Genomic DNA, 17,361 nt, shown 5'->3' on the forward strand with positions numbered 1-17,361 from the left:
ATGCACATGGTACATACACATATATGTAGGCCAAATACACAAGATAAAATAAACAAATATAAAAAGAAAGAAAACAGAGAAGTGAGCTTAGGTGGCAGCTGCCTATCATCCCAGCTCTCAGAAGGAATGTTCAAGTCTGAGGCCACCCTATTAATACAGCAAGATCCTACCTCAAAAATAAAAACATTAAATTCAAAAAGTAGAAGTTTTCAAGCACTATTGGACAGCAGTTATGATTTAAATCTAATCTGATGACACAAGATTCCTTCAAGTACTTTTCTTTCTTCTGGTAGAGACTGAATCCTGAGCATGCTAGACAAGCGCTCTCAACTGAGGGACAGCTCCAGCTCTTTTTACTCTTTGTTTTTAAGCAAGGTCTTACTATAACTTGACCAGGTTAGCCTTGAAGTTACTGCGTAGCCAGGTAGCCCTTGAATTACCCAACCATAAATATTACTTTTTATACAGAAAGTTTTAGTCCTTTGTAACCAAAGTGAGTTACAGAAGGCAGAATGAGGTGCTAGGTGAAGCTACCCGGGCTCAGCTCAGTTCTGCTGCCGTGGAGTTCAATGTGCAAGTAATGCAAAGCATGCTTCAGTAAGTAAGAGCATCACCAAACTGTAGACCACAAAGTTCCTTCTGAGACCAACATTTACATTATATGTTATGTGGATTATCATACGAGCATATGGACTACCACATGATTTGATTAAGTAACCTGACAGAAAAATTATAGAGGACTAGAGAGATGGCTCAGCAGTTAAGAGCACTGGTTGCTCCCCAAGTTCCCTGAAGCACCCATTGTAGCTCACAAGCCTCTGTAACTCCAGTTCTAAGGGATGCAATGCCCTCTGCTCCCCTCTGTGGGAACCAGGCACCCATGTGGTACACATAGGCCCATGCAAGCAAAACACTCATCAGATACAAATCTTAAAAGAAACAGAAACACAGAACCAATACTGACACCAGACTTGCAGCACTGAAGAAATACTGTTTGAAGCTGAGTTTAGTGGGTTGTGTCTATAATCCTAGCACTTGAGAGGTAAAGGCAAGAGGACAGGGTCTGAAGACAGTCTGGGCTACACAGGAAGACTATCTGTTTTTAAAATATAAATGTTGAGTCGGGCATGGTGGCACATGCCTTCAATCTCAGTACTCAGGGAGGCAGAGGCAGGCGGATCACTGTGAGTTCAAGGCCAGCCTGATCTACAAAGCAAGCCTAGGACAGCCAAGGCTACACAGAGAAATTCTGTCTCGAAAAACAAAAACAACAACAACCAAAAAAATGCGAACAAACAAGAAAGTTGATACAACTCTAATATTGCTTCCTTCTTCACATACATATGTGTACTGGATGTCTCTTATAAGAGTACTTGAATTAGACCCACCAAAATAATTCAAAATAATTCCATCTTAACACCGTATCTGCAGGGAGGACGCCTTTTCCATAAAAATTTCTTTTCAGGGGCTACCACTCAGCCCATCTGTAGAAGGCCTGGTCCTGTAGAACAAATACAACCCTGGGGTTGGGCAGACATGAGTTCAAGACCCAGCTCAGATGTTTAACAGTCAACCTTTTCAGTCTTGCCATGATTCTGTAGAATGCTAAAAGGGCTGTGTGAGATAATGGGCTATACAGAGAGTGAATGAAGTGCTTCTCTGCTTGGGGATTGTGTCATCTTCCACTGACTGCAGAGAGCCACTGTACAGCATAACCCTGCATCAGCAACACTGTATGATATGCTTACAAATTAGGTAGGCAGAGCCCGTATTATGTGTTCTTATTACAAAAATAAAAGTCACACGAGAAAAATTTTGCAAGTGATGAACATGTCTTTTACAATCATTTTGGTGATGGCCTCACAGTTTCCTATGCCAAACTTGATCAAATTGTACACATTGACCATATAGTTTAATGCATATTGTTGTAGCTCATGTGCTGGTTTTTGTCACTGGATATAAACTGGAGCCATAAATTTAAAAAGGCTTATTCCCTTTTTTCCTGGCAAAATGGGAACCTCGACTGAGAAACTGCCTCCATCAGACTGTCCTGTGGGCAGGTCTGTGAGACATTTTCTTGATTGATGACTCATGTGGAAGAGCCCAGCCACTGGACAGTGCTACTCCTCGGCAGGTGGCCAAGCCATGGAAAGCCAGTCAGTAAGCAGCACTCCTCCATGGCCTCTGCTTCAGTTCCAGCCTCCAGCTCTGTTCCTGGCTTCCCTCAGTGATGGGAACATGTAAGCTAAGCAAGGCCTTTCCTCTCCAGGGTTCTTTTTATCAAAGCAATATCCCTCAGATATTGGGAACATGTAAGCTAAGCAAGGCCTTTCCTCTCCAGTGTTCTTTTTATCAAAGCAACAGAAACTAACTAGAATACCTCACTAAAACTGTTGTTAATGATAATAACAGTAATAAAAAAATAATAATAGCTGAATTTAAGAACCTTGTTCTATTAAAGAGACTTAAGCCATGAAGTACTATGATTAGATCAGGAAGCCAGAAAGATCTCTTCAGGTAGTATGCACCCAAGAACTTAGAACAAGGAAGGAATAATGATTAGAGAATGTGTAAGTCTTTTCGAGGTGGGGACTGCTGTGAGGGACACAGGGACATGAGAAATGGTCCAAAGCAGGCAAATTTGAGAGACAAAACCATAACCTATTGCCAGTGATATGAGTAACAACATTTAACTGGTGTAGCTGCTGGGTTGCTGTTCCACTCGCCAGGACAAAGATTCGAGAACAGGTCTGTCTTAAGTCTGATGTAGGTGTCTGGGAAACATCTCAACGGGAAAACAAGCAGGTTGCTGCTTATCAACCAGATTTGATCTAAGGATACATTTTCCCCCTAATTCACAAGAAATACGAAACCACAGACACACTCAAGTCCTTCCAAGAATGCGTATGGTAAGACACAAGGCTGATGATGAACTTAGGTAAGTCCAAGAGCGGACAAAGAAAACCAGGCAAACACTGGCAGATGACAGCCTGAGGGAAGTGAGGAGACCAGAGAGGTAAAGATAAACAGGACAGGACAGTGCGCCATGAAGGGGAAATCTGTTCAGGATTTAAACACTATAGTTTACTAACTTACCCAATTCCTTTCCCTTTCTTCCCTCCCTGGACCTTTCTACATTTTCCTTTGTTAAAACCAGGAAGGTAAAAAAAAAAAAAAAAAAAAAAAAAAGGCAGTTTCTGTGATTATGAAGCACACAGAACAACCACTGGAGGAGCTACATTCGAGACTCTATACATACACAGAGCCAACCTGAGAGTCAAAGTACCCTAGAAACAGAGCACCCAGCCTCTCTCTCCTCCCAACCATAGGCCCTACCACTGTACTGCTGTAATCATGGTTGGCCTTTCCCATCCAATAGAGATGGTAAAACTGTCCCCTAAAGTTGAGTGACATTCAGACCCAGGGAGACTATGAGTAATAAAAAAGTAATGATCCTTCTTACTTTAGGTGGTTCTAAGTGTTGGTGGTTCAGATCTGCCAATGAAAAGCACTGGGCTGACAGAACCCGCTCTGCTGCTTTTGCAGGTTTAACCCCTTAGAGCCCCAGATTGCTCAACTCTTAGGAGACAGACTGTGGGAAGGTGTTTCACTCCAACCAGGTGGGACTGGCTGTGCTTGTTGGACTTGAATGTATAAATAAATGAAGGCATTTTAAACAACTTGGGAAGTTCAGTTAGGTCACTAAGGGGTTGGAAGAATTTCACCTGTGAAATTTTAACATTTTATTTTTTTTAAAGAGTGAAGAGTCAGGCACAGTGGTACAGGCCTGTAATCCTAGCACTTGGGGAGGCAGAGACAGATGGATCTCTGTGAGTTCGAGGCCAGCCTGGTCTACAAAGTGAGTCCAGGACAACCAAGGATACACAGAGAAATGCTGTCTGAAAAGCCAGAAGAAAAAAAAAGTAAAGACAAAATACAGAAAAGGAGTAAGTTTTCCCACTTCTATACAAAGTTACTGTTTACAACTACAATTAAACAAGCCTTAAAAACATGGGTTTTATTGCCACTTTACTAGGTTAATTTACAGCCCTTCTATTCACAAAAGCCCTCCCCAGCATCCAATCTACACACAGAACTGGCTGCTCTAGCCACAGCTTGTTCCACAGGCGCTCCCTCAAAGCAGAACCTCTGGAAACTCTGGGTGATGATAAACAAGATAGCAGGGTCCCACCTGTCCTTGCCTCCCTGGTGCCAGGGTTACAGGTGCCACCAGGCCTGGCTTTTTCACTTGTGTTCAGGAGAATTGAACAGAGGTCCTGATGCTTGCCCTGCAAGCACTTTACTGACTGAACTTTCTCCCCAAACTCCTAAAGATGCTTTTGTAAAGGGGAAATTGGAGGTTGGGAGGAAGAGAATTACCTTTTACTATGATTTTCTCAATATTTTAACATATACAACTATCAATTACTTAAGCATGTATATCATTTTTAAATGCAAGAAAATAGTTAAAACAGTTCCAAAGCCATGTGTTATATTGTTTGAATGTTCTATTACAAAATGAGAAGGCTCAGCCAGGAGGTAACACTGGTGAGCAGCCACAGCACAGGCACAGGCACAGGCACCAGCTCTGGCACCAAGCTACTGACAGGCCTCCCTTCTTGCCAAGTGGAGAAGGATGCACATCACTGGAGATACCATAAGAACAAGGGAAACAGAAACATCCAGGTGAAAAGATCCGGTCCCTCACACATCCCCATCACTCTAGCAACAGTCCTTAAGTGCCATTCTCTTTACTGATTTATCAGTTAATCAGTTCATACTTGGAAACCACATGCACAATTCCCAACAGCTGGATTTCAGCTTCTTCCTTTACACAGACGTTTCAGTTGCCAATAACCCTCTTTCAAAGACCCAAACATGGAACTGTTTTATTATTTATTTATTTCTGTGTAGCCTTGGCTGTCCTGGACTCACTCTGTAGACCAGGCTGGCGTCGAACTCGCAGTGATCCACCTGCCTCTGCCTCCCAAGTGCTGGAATTAAAGGCGTACGCCACCACAGCCTGGCTTATTTTGGTATTTCAAGACAGAGTTTCTTTGTGTAGTCCTGGCTGTCCTGGAACTCACTTTGTAGACCAGGCTGTCTGCAAAAATCACAGAGATCTGCCTGCCTCTGTTTCCAGAGTGCTGAGATGACAGGCGTGTACCACTGTGCCTGGTCCCCAAAGCTGGAACTAGTACCACTTTTCCTACTTAGTCAGATTTACCCGTGCGTCCCAGTTGCATCGCCATGGCTTCACACTAAACTAGGTCCAAATGCAATCACCAGTTCTGGGGGAATCTGATGCCCTGGGATCTGACACCCCCTTCTGGCCTCTGCAGGCACCAGGCACACAAAGGGTGCAGAGGCATATATGCAGGCAAAACACCCATCAACATAAAAATTTAAAAGAATTTTAAACATATTTTCATGTGAGCCTACAGTCTGTAAAGTGTTTGCTATGCAAGCCTGACCTGAGTTCAATCCCAGAACCCATGTAAAGGAAGAAGTCTATTCCATGAAGTTGTTTGACATGTGCTGTGGCATGTGTACTTCTCTTCACAGATATATCATACAAACACACTCACAATAATAACACATAAAAATAAAGTTTAAAAAATTCTGTGATCCATGAAATTAACTATTTTTCATCATTATGGGTGAAAAACTACCTTCCCCTTTTCTCTCCTTTCCTTGTTGGCACTGAACCCAAGCCCTTGTGCATGGAGGCAGGTACTCTACTGCTAAACTACACTGCCATCCTTGTAAAGCTCATTCTAGTGTTCCACAATAAAGCAGTGCAAAAGTCTACTTTCAAGTCAACACTTGGTTCTGACAGGTAAGCACGGTTCTAAAAGGAAGAAGCTCTGTGAGGTGACATTTCCCCACCATTCAGCAGCACAAACACTCTGCTTTAAATTAAAAGCTGGATATGGGGTTGGGGAAATGGCACAGTGGGTCAAGTGCTTGCCACAGAACACATAAGTATAAGAACTGATTTTTGGGTCCCCAGTGCCCATGTCAAAAGCCGGGCTCAGTGGCACACGTCTGCAATTCCAGCACTGAGGAGGCAGAGACAGGTGGATCCTTGGAGCTCACTGGCTGGCTAGTCTAGTGAATCTGTGAACTCCAGGTTCAGTGGGAGACCATTAAAAATGATATACAGTGCAGAAGACACCCAATGTTGACTTCTGAACACAAACACATACACACACACAGCAAGCAACACACATACCCTCTCCCCACACACAAATGGGTAAGCAATTTCATACATGCAATCCAAGCACTCAGAAGACTGAAGTGGGGAAATCAAGACCAGCTTGGGCTACAAACCTAAACTCCATCTCATATACTCCCTGCCCTAAAAAGTAACAGAAGCCCAGAACCACAAAAATAAACTAATTAATTGGTCTAGCAAATGTCCATCTTCTCTGATGCATTTACTCTTAACAACTAGTTAGAAGATGTCACTTGGACTACGATCTGACAGCACCTGCCAGGCAAGCATGAGGACCTTAGTTTGGTTTCCAGAGACTACCTAGAAGGTGGGGAGGGGGGGGTTGCACTTATGATCTCAGTGATAGGAGATGCAGACAGGAAAATCCCTGGGCTTCACTGGCCAGCCAGACTGGACTAAACAGTGAGGTCAAACCAAGTGAAAAACTATGTCTCAAAAAAACATTTTAAAAACATCCCAAGGTGTGTGTGTGTTGGGGGTGTGGAGAGATGGCTTAGCGGTTAAGGCTACATAGTCCTCCCGCAGAGGATCCAAATTCAGTACCCACGTCAGCTGGCTCACAACCACCTATGACTCTAGTTCTAGAGGGGGCCAATGCCCTCGTCTGGCCTCTACTCAACATGAATATACCCCTGCACACATGCACTCTCTCCACACACATCTGCATACGGTTGTACATACATGCAATCCCCAAAATAAAATAAAAATCTTTTTAAAAAATAACAAGACAAGGCGTGGTGAGATAGAGCATTAGGTAAAAGTGCTTGCTGCCAAGCCTGACAATCTGAGTTGCCTTCTCACAACTCACATAATGGAAGGAAAAACCTAAATCCCATAAGCTGTGCTCTCACCTCCAACCACATGCCATGGCACAGGAGTGCACACACACAGAAAAGAAGTAAATGTAAAATTTAAAAAATTTTAAAGGTGTCTGACACCTGAGGAACAACACCCAAGTTGATCTCCAGCCTACACAGATGTGTGTACATACATATGTACCTACAGGAGCAAACACACAAGACAAATCTTTTCAGGCCTATTATTCAATTTTAATAATTACCAATATATGGCAAATCTTTTCTCATCTATAACCCTCCAGATACACGGAATATTTTAAAGCAACTTCCAGACATATTACTTCATCCTCCAGTACTTCAGCTCTTATCTCTAAGACAGAAATATTCATTTTAAGTATGCCAACACTATCATCATATGTAAAAAGACTATAATCCACTGAAAATCATCTAACATATGAGGGCTACTCAAGTGATTCCCAATGGCCTCAAAAACGCCGTTTTATACTTATGTGGGTACAGATAAGGTCTGCACATTACACTTAGCTGGTGTCTACTGTTTTCCGCATGCAGACACTCTCTCCTTTCCTCCTGACATGCATCTGATGTCAATGAGCTCACTTTGCTCTACAGCACTTCTCACAACATAATTAAGAACATCCTAAAACTGTTACATCTTGAGTCGTAGTTCTTATTTAATTTGTGGAGCAGGAAACAGGAATATTCATGAATGGTGCCATGCTCTTCCTGTCCTGTTGCACACAGCCGTAAGGGTTTAGTTATGCCAGTTTTGGAGCTGGTGTGATTTATCTGAAGTTTGTTAAATGGTTTTAACGTTATTGATGATTAATGCACAGGTCCTTTATCTCATTAGATCATCACACAGAAACTTTATTTTACAGAAGCAGATTTAACATTTAACAGATTTAAGATTATAAAACCCTGTTTGCAAGTTCCTTTACGTGTAAAATTATGAGGATTTTTTTTTAAAGATGGAACAAAATCATAATGACATTCTAAGTCTGTAAATCAAACCACAAATCAAAACTACTTTAGTCCCCCTAAGATGACCGGGGAGTGAAACAGTGAGTGTAGACAAGAGAGCGGAGAAACAGACACTCTCAGGCAGCTGCTGGGCTGTCAGATGCTGTAATGGTTCCAGAGAGCAGCTCCGCAGCCCCTCGGCAAACTGAACAGAATTAAGCATCTGCTTAGCACCTCTGCCACTAGATCTATATAGCTGATAAATTATATGCATAAACCCTGTAAATCATATACCTAATAAGAGAACAGATCGAGAATGCATAAAGAATTCAATAATAAAAGAAACCATGTTTTAAAAATTGAAAAATCTGAAGAGACTTTTTTCAAGTGTCATATACTAATAGCCATAAACACACAGAAAGACAATCGAGCCTCCCCCCACCTCCCTTTGGTTTTTTGAGACAGGGTTTCTCTGTGTAGTCTTGGCTGTCTTTCTAAGAAAAAAGGAAGCCGTTACTCTCACGGCTGGAGAAATGGCTCAGAGGTTTAGAGACTATTCTGTTCTTTCAGAGAACCTGAGTTTGGCTTCTCGCACCTACATCAGATGGTTCACAACTGCCTGTAACCCCAGCTCCAGGGGACCCACTGTGATTTTCTGGCTTATGTGGGCACCGGCATTCATGTGTACATACCTATACACACAGATGCATAATTTAAAACTGAAAATAAAATAACTTAAAAAGCAGTTACTTTCTCATTCATTATCAAGAATGAGACCTTTGCGGCTGGAGAGATGGTGCTATAGGTAAGAGCATTTTATGCTTTCAGAGAACCCAAGTTCAATTCCAAGCACATCAGGCTGCTCACAACTGTTTGTAACTCTAGTTCTAGATGAGCAGTTCTCAACCTGTGCGTCTCAACCCCTTTGGGGTAACAGATCAAACACCCTGCATATCAAATATTTACATTACAATTCATAACAGTAACTAAATTACAGTTATGAAAGAGCAACGAAATAATTTTATGGCTGGGGGGTCACCACAACATGAGGGACTGTATTACAGGGCCGAAGTATTAGGAAGGTTGAGAACCACTGGACTAGAGGATCTAACGGCTTCTGTGGCCTCCTCGGGTGCCTACAGAGAGCAGCCACGCATACATATACACATACAATAATAAAAAATAACACCTTAAAATCTTGAAGAGATCAGTCACAGATTATTTATCTAATACTTTTTTAGGCAGCAAAAAGCTGGCTATTTGTTTTTAAAATAAGGATCTCATCATGTAGCCTAGGCTAGCCTCATTTAATCCTCTTTTCTCAGCCTCTGAGGTGTATGGGGATTATAGGTATGTATTACCAAGCCTAGCAAAAATTGGTGTGCACACATGGAGACACACACACACACACACATACACACGGAAGTTTTGATGGCTATTCTTAGTTGTTTACTTTACTACATCTGGAATTGACTAAAACCTTAGTGGCTGAGTACATGTGTGAGGAACTTTCTCTTAATTAAATCATTTGAGGTGGGCAGAACCACCTGTAACCTGGGCCACGCCTTCTGCTGGCAGCCTGTATAAAACACATGAAAGAAGGAAGCGCTCACTCTCTGCCTGCTGCCCTCACTCTTGCTGGCAAGTCCATTCCTTCGCTGGCATTGGAGCCTGACTTCTTTGGAGCTCTGGCAATACTGGAGCCAAGAGAAAACGTCCAGACTCATGGACTGAACAGCTACTGGACTCTTGGACCTTCTGTTGGTAGACAGCATTGCTGGACTAGCTGGACCACAGCCTGTCAGCCAGTCTAACAAATCCCATAAGTGCATGTGCTTACACACACTCATTCTCTGAGTTCTGTTCCTCTAGAGACTTCTGACTAATACACACGTCACCAACAACTACCACAAGATAACAAGGGAATGATAACCTGACTTGTTTGCCCACAGGGGGGACAAGGAACGGAGTCTCTTCTTTGTGTACAAGTATGTGTGGAAGTACAAAACTACCCATCTGCCTGTGTGTATGGAGGACACCCTAACGTGTCATTTCTGAGGAGCCATCCACCTTGAGCTTATTTAATAAAAAAAAAAAAATTACTGTGCGCATGTGATTGTTTAACCTACAAAGCCAGAAGACATCCGATCCCCTAGAGCTAGATATCCAGGCAGCTGAGAGCTGCCAGATGTAGACACTGATAGCCAAATTCCAGTTCTTTGCAAGAGCAGTCCTTACTCCTAATGGCTACTAGGTTCCTTTTTCTTAATGTTTCATTTTTATTTCTTAAATTGTATTTGTGGACACCAGTGCAGCTGCCCTTGCAGGGCAGAGGCGTCTGAGCACCTGGAGCTGGCAATATATATATAGGCAGTTATAAGCCAACTGATGCGGGTGCTAAAAACAAACTCTGGTCTTCTGCGAGAGCGCTCAGTGCTCTTAACCAGTGAGCCATCTCTCTAGCTCCTACACCTATCTGTTTTTTAAGAAATAAAGTAAGGACTAGGATTTGTCTTTGATAGTGCTAATAGAATGCCAAGAAACAGTGACACTACTGCATATCAGCTCAACTTCAGCACTAAATTAATCCCCGGACTCAGTAAGCCCTATTGAGGGGTAAGTGTCCAATAAAATCATCCAAAAGTAACCATACAAAGAAAAAAGGGAAATAATAAAACAGCCTTCACATACTACATGGAACACTACATTTTAAACAAGATACAGAAATGAGTAAATATGATATTAAAATTTCAGAAACCGTATTCTACATGTACTGACTACAGATAACATCAATGTCAGTACAATGTCAGATGCAAACTGATGTGAATTTTGAGTAAATACAGTTTTACTTAGTGGATTCTCTTTTCCATGGAGAATATATTAAAATAAACCTTAATTCTGGGCAGTTAGTTTCCTGCTGAGCTTTAATAAGTCTGTGTTACACTAATACTATTTTTGCACCCGGGACCAAAGCAAAAATTTTTTCTTCCGTTTTGGAATTTGGAACACTTACTAGTTCCTGTACTAGAACGAAAAAGACAAGATTCTATATTTGACCAGCTTCCTGCTTAAAACTCAAGCCTGTATCTCATTTCTTTATATGAAGATAGCAAAAATAATGCAACAATGTTTACAAACTGACACTGAGGTCCTCCAGGAACGGTACTGGACAAATACAAAAGCCAGAACTGCAGAAAGTAAACCACCATGATCCACTTCTGACCTTCCTGCACAAATCACGTGACTTCTTCTGAACTAGGCTGGAGTTCAGGGTTGCAGAGGAGCAGGCATAGGAGTGTTGGAAAACCCTCACAGACGATTCTGCTAGATATTCTGTCTTAAATTTATTGAGCCACACTTTAGGGGAGAGAATAAACAGGCACAGCCTCAAAGGAGTGGCAACTTGTTGGTGTATCTAAAAATAAAAATACACACAGGTCTTTTGAGCCAGTAGTTCCTTTTCTTAAAATGCATTGTTCAGATAAGTGTACATATGAACATATAACAAGGGATGCTCACTGTATTCTTATAAGAAAAAAACCTAGAAACAAAAGTTTAACATAAAGACTAGTTACAAATACATGTAACAGTCCTGTGTCTAGATAAAACAGCTTATGTTGACTCTGTTTCTTAACAATTAAACTTTATTATACGACCCAACTAGCTTACACAAGAAGGAAAAAAAGTTAAAGGGACAAAAGAGCGAACCTTCCGGTATCTGTTCCACGGGACAGGTCCTTAGGTGTCTCTCTGGCCCGAGTGCTGGTCCAGCCTGTTTGCTGCTCCACACGCGCTCCAGCCCGGGCTGCACCTGTTGTTCTCTCCTCCCCACCTGCCTGGGTTCAATTCTCTGCACCCACACGGCAGCCCACAGTGGTCTGTAATTCCAGTCCCATAGGATCCAACAACTTTTCTGGCCTCCAAGGGCACCTGGCACACAAGTTGTACACAACCATATATACAGGCAAAACAATCACACACACATACATTTTTTAATTGAAATTTTAAAAAAAGAAACATCAACACAAAGAGTAAACAATCTTTATGCTAATATGGAATGATTTCCTACATACTTGCTAATTTAAAAAGAGTAAAGTATGACTGGTATAGCCACAGAGCGAGGAGTGAATACATGCTTATAAAGGAGGAGGGTTTATGGAAGATTCTAGATTCTAGATCCTAGAAACTTCAGCCATCCCTGGAAGTGGTTTGGAGATAATAGGAAGACTTTCTTTCTCTACATATCCTTTTTGGCTGCTAGAATTTTCCTCTCCAATGTTTTAACAGGCTTTTCCTAAACTGAGTAAGACTCTCTTAAGATGGGGCTGGAGAGATGGCTCAGTGGTTAAGAGCATTGCCTGTTCTTCCAAAGGACCCGGGTTCAATTCCCAGCACCCACATGGCAGCTTGCAACTGTCTGTAACTCCAAGATCTGACATCCCTACACCAATGCACATAAATTAAAATTAAATAAAAAAAAAAGACTCTCTTAAGAGGAACATTCATCCTGAGTCTAACAGAATGTGATCCTCCTCCTGTGGGTCTGGCCCACTGGCTCCTAAACTACACAGCTATCAATGAGCACACTGCCCCATAACGCCCCCAAATGACCCTTCCCAGTCCCTGATTCCTTCAGTGCCTCCTCTGCATTGTCAAAACCCTAACACAACAACAGAAGCCTTCACTCTGATCTGAACCAAACCTCCAGTCCAGCCATACCTCTTCCCAGTTCCCTAAGAGTTCTCCTCCAAGACAGCCTGTTCTCCCATTGCCACCTCCCACCCCCACCCATTACACCCCCACACCCCCACCCGCTGATATCTCCTCATGATCTGAAGATCCCTTCCCAGGAAAGCCTTCCCGGACTACCCAGGCAGAGAGGCTCTGGAAACAGACTGTCAGAATTCAGATTCTGACTATTTTCTCATCTGTCTACTCACTCAACTTCCTAGTCCTGCAGTGTAGGAATGAGCCCTTAGAATTACTGAAAAGATTAAACGAGATAATCCGTGCAAGGCATGTATAATATAGCCTGTCACAGGCAAATAGAAAGCAGCAATTATTATTACTCTAGTAACACCTATGATGTAACTGTTTATATCCGTCTGTCCTGCACTGGTCTGTAATCTTCTCAAACGTAAGAATATGACTTTCTCACTTTCATTTTGAATCCCGAGCACTTTGCCTGTCAAGCATATGAATTACTAAACCAAGAGGTTTGTTTGCTTTTGTGATTCTGTATTCACCCGTGGCTAAAAGGTACCTAGTGAAGTCTCCTGGATCCAACCATGCCTTAGAGTGAACAGGTGAGGTCACTTGGGGTAGAGGTGAAAACCACTGAGGAGTTTTTGGCCTTCCAAGGACAGCTGGGCAGATTAAAAGCAAGTAGGATATAAAGTCTGCCAGTTTCTCCCTGGTGACTACTTATGCGTGCTGGGTGTGCCAGACTTGGAGAGACAGGGAATCAGAAAAAGAAAGTCCTAGCCTTACACTCCAAGCAGGCTGTCAGGGAAGTAGTTAAGGACCTACCAGATAACTAAGAAGACTTCTAATAGGGAGAACTTAAATAAGACATAGGCCCATCCTCTCAAGAAGCTTCTCGAAGAGTTAATATGGAGGGTCAGGCTAGCAGCTCGGAATGGCTAAATCCTGAAGCCGCAGGGTTAGGAGAATGAAAGGATCAAGGTAACCATAAAAGACTAAGTTTAGGCAAGCCTGTCTAGAGCCTTGCAGGAAATGATAAGGCATTCGGGGTTTCATTCATCTCATGAGGGAAGGAAAGCAAGGGGTTGTTTGTGTGGTTTTTTTTTTTTAAGTGCACAATAACAGCATCAGATCTACGTTTTTGAAGGGAGTATCCAGGCAGAAAGATGTTTGTCCATCCTATCACGGTCTATCCCCATCCACCATCTTTTGGTTTTCTGGATGCCTCAATAGTTAGCAGGTAACAAGTGATGCCATATGCGGGGGCATCAGACTGCTTTTCAACAGGGATTCCCTATGCTGGCCAAGGGCTTCAGCCAGCATTGCTCTGTCTTGGAACATTTCTTTTTTTTCTTCCCCCTTGTCTTACAAATACCACTGACAACAACAAAAGCCTTAATATACCAGGATCATCGCTGCCTCTGTGGTTTTTATTTTTAGGAAATACAATTAGGTGTTAGCCCCCCTCCCGCTTCCAAGTGGCAATTTTTAAGATTTACTGAAAGTAAACAGAAGAGATGTGCATTCCCGAGTGGCTCGTTTTGAATTCGGGGAAGAATTTTGAGTCCGTATTTTTCTGGTTAAGCATACACAACAGTTGGGAATGGGAGGCAGAGAGGGGCCTAGGAGTAGGACCAGGAAGGGTTTTTGAGGGGGCGAAAAATGATCACTGCGTGAGCCACCTATCTCCTCCCATTAAATGGACCTGAACAAATACCGTTCTCGCTGCTCAAAAGTTTTTTGGTTTTTTTGGTTTGTTTTTTTCCCCCCCTTTCAGAATGAACTATGGCCCGGCCGGAGGAGGACGTCCGCAAAGTTCTAGCCAGTCCTTGCCCCGCACATTTCCGGGACCCCCTCCCCCTGGCCCCCGTGCCAGGATGCACAAGCCAGAGGCGCTCCTCCAGGACGGGATCCCGGGACCGTTCCCACGCGCGGCAGGGCCACCCCACCTTCCCGAGCCCACCCGACGGCGGCAGGCGCGAACGCTTACCGAGCCCGGCGTTGGGCGGGACCGCGGGGGGGACGCGCACGGCAGCTCCGCCTCAGCACCGCGGCGGCGTCTCGGCCCGCCGCTCCCCTCAGGGCCGCCGCCCGGTCCGCTGCTCGAAGCCCCGCGGCGGCGGCGGCGGCCTCGCCTCCATGGCGAGGAGAAGCAGCAGAGAGAGGGACTGGGCGGGAGGAAGCGATGGCGGCGTGGTCCAGGGGGTCTGTGCTAGATGGCCCCGCGAGTCCCTGTCAGCGCCTCACTCGCCGCAGCCTCGCTCCCGACGCGGCCTGGGCTGTAAGGCGCTTCGTCATTGGCCGTTGAGAGACGGGCGCTGGTTCGCTGACGCCAGGCGGGCGTCTCCGCCTCCGCGGGCCCCACCCCTGCGCGCGGGGCTGCGCCTCGGAGTTCCCCGGGCGACCAGGGGGGGGTCTCCGGGTAACACGACAAGACCCTCACTCCCTGCCTTCCCTTGGCACCTAACGTCTTCCACCTAGCCACAGTCCTACGCCCCTGGGCATGGGCTTTCTTCCTAGTTTACAGATGAGGAGCCTGACACCAGGCGCAAGCCACACCAGTAGAGCCCAGGCGCTCGAAAGCCATCGCTCCATCCTTCTCCAAATGAGATCCTCATCCGTAATCTCTCCCACGACCTCACTGCGCCCCCCCCCCCCCGCGCGCCATCCCCACACGCATCCTGCTGCAAGGTACTTAAAGGACAAAGGATGTAATTGCAAAGAGTTTGCCTAGTTCCTAGAACGGGTGAGTGTCATCTTAAATAAACCAGCCCACGTCATCCCCACCCGAACCCCAGGGAAATCTCTCTTGCTTTCCAGATGTGCTTGCTGGGCCTGACTCTCTTCAGCTGGGTGGAAGCACGGCACGTGGTGCTCTGCAGCGTGCGGGGAGATGAAGCGGGGAAGATTGAAAGCGCTGTGAGACCAAGGGCGCGGCGGACTCCGTTCTCAGACGTCTGGGCTGCGGTCCCTCGCCTAGTGCTCCTAAACCATAGGTGCTTCAGGAGGTAGCAGTCCCCAATTGGAGCACTTTGGATGCTGCAAGACCTGGGACGACACGTTAGAATTCTATGCAAACAATTCTATATTTGTGGAGTAAGTGTGTACTGACCAGAGCCAGGGCCTGGGAATGTGCTTTGAAATGGGCCTTCTTTAAACTTCCCCCCACTGGGTAGTAAAAACCCCTCCTTCAGTAAGATTTGTGACTCTCGCTCTTCCTCAGCAGGTCCACCCCAGAGACAACCTACCCAAGAGCTCTATCCAGTCTCCTAAATGTCAGACTCTAGCCAGTGACGACTGTTACAAGTTCAAGAAGCCTGTGATTTTCTTTCTCTTTCTTAATTTGGTTTTTCGAGACAGTTTCTTTGTGTAACCTTGGCTATCCTAGACTCACTTTGTAGACCAGACTGGCCCGGAACCCATAGAGATGCCCCTGCCTCTGCCTCCCCAGGTGCTGGGATTACAGGTGTGAGCCATGGCGTCCAGCTCCATAAAATGATTTCCTATACTAATATTTGGTAATGTAATTAAATAGAATAAGTGGTTGTCCATGAGACCAAGTGAAGGGCGCTGCCAGGTTTGAGCACACTTGGGAAAATTTGCAGTCAGGTGTGGAGTCAGAGCCCTGGGCTTCCAGGCCTGTCATGTGCTGGATGACCTGAGCCTACCTGACTCTTCCTGGAACCTTCCAGGTACATGCAGCTTGGCAAAGTAACCCGTTCTCAAAAAAAACAAAACAAAAACAAAAACAAAAAACAAAAAAACCTGGAAATTTCTTTTCTCTATATAATAGTTGAGCAGTGTGGTATTTGTGCAGGAGTGACAGAATTCCAGAGCGAGTGACCCACCCTAGAGGCCCTGGGAAAGAAGGCTCGGTGTAGACAACTACAGAATAGACTTCTTATCTTAACTGCCTCCCTGGTGAAACCCGCCCAGCTGTTGTCCTGCTTGACTCCTGGTCCTTTTCAGAGCTCCCTACCCAATTAGCACAATCAAGAGCGGTCTTGGGAGAAGCAGGGGGGGGGGGGGAGGAACCAAGAGAAGGATAAGTGGAAACCCCCCTCAGTCTCCCTGCCCCCCCCTTACCTGTAGGTAAGAATCTGAATAGCAGGGCTGAAGGATAGCAAGAAGGGAGTTCTGTTTCCCTATGAGTCAAGTCACTTCCCCGCCCCCACCCCACCTCAGCCCACCTTTCTGTGTCTAGTAAAGGAAACAACGAGTTGTTCTCTCTCACTTATTCCCAATGCAGATCAGACACCGGACACGGCAAGGGAGTAGTAGGTCAGAGATGGCAGCCCTCAGGAGCTTACATTCTGGGGTGTACATGGATAACAAACCAACTTAACAAGAATGATTACTAAAGTGCTAAGAGGAAATACATAAATTGAAACAAATGAAAACCAAGTGCCTTCAGGACCACTGTTCATCTCCTGAGGGTCATTGGCTGAAGTTTTGTAACCAACACAGACAAGGCAGGCTCTCTGTCCCCACTCATACACTCCAGAGTTACCATCAGTAACTTAATCTAGAAGTATGGAAATTGGGGGAGGGAGAAATATGAGCAATATATGGCATATGAAAATTTTTTTCTAAGGAAAAAAAACCCCTAAAAACAGAAGAAAAAAGATCTGTGCACTTCAC

The 17,361-nt window shown here is 44.5% G+C and overlaps 1 protein-coding gene across 3 annotated transcripts in view; it reads right to left on the reverse strand.

The window, feature by feature from the left end:
- PTPRA (protein tyrosine phosphatase receptor type A) overlaps positions 1 to 14,969 on the reverse strand; it is a 112,077-nt gene extending 97,108 nt beyond the window's left edge. For 2 of the 3 annotated variants that reach the window (XM_084774225.1, XM_084774223.1), the window contains exon 1: positions 14,711 to 14,969. The gene's annotated coding sequence lies outside the window, so the exon portion shown is untranslated. Of the gene's footprint in view, positions 1 to 11,724; positions 11,909 to 14,710 lie in introns of those variants that run through there. The other variant, XM_084774224.1, reaches the window with a different exon arrangement.
- Between the last annotated feature and the right edge of the window lie 2,392 nt (positions 14,970 to 17,361).

This window comes from Acomys minous (genome assembly GCF_964271855.1).
Source record: "Acomys minous genome assembly, chromosome: 3".
NCBI lineage: Eukaryota > Metazoa > Chordata > Mammalia > Rodentia > Muridae > Acomys > Acomys minous.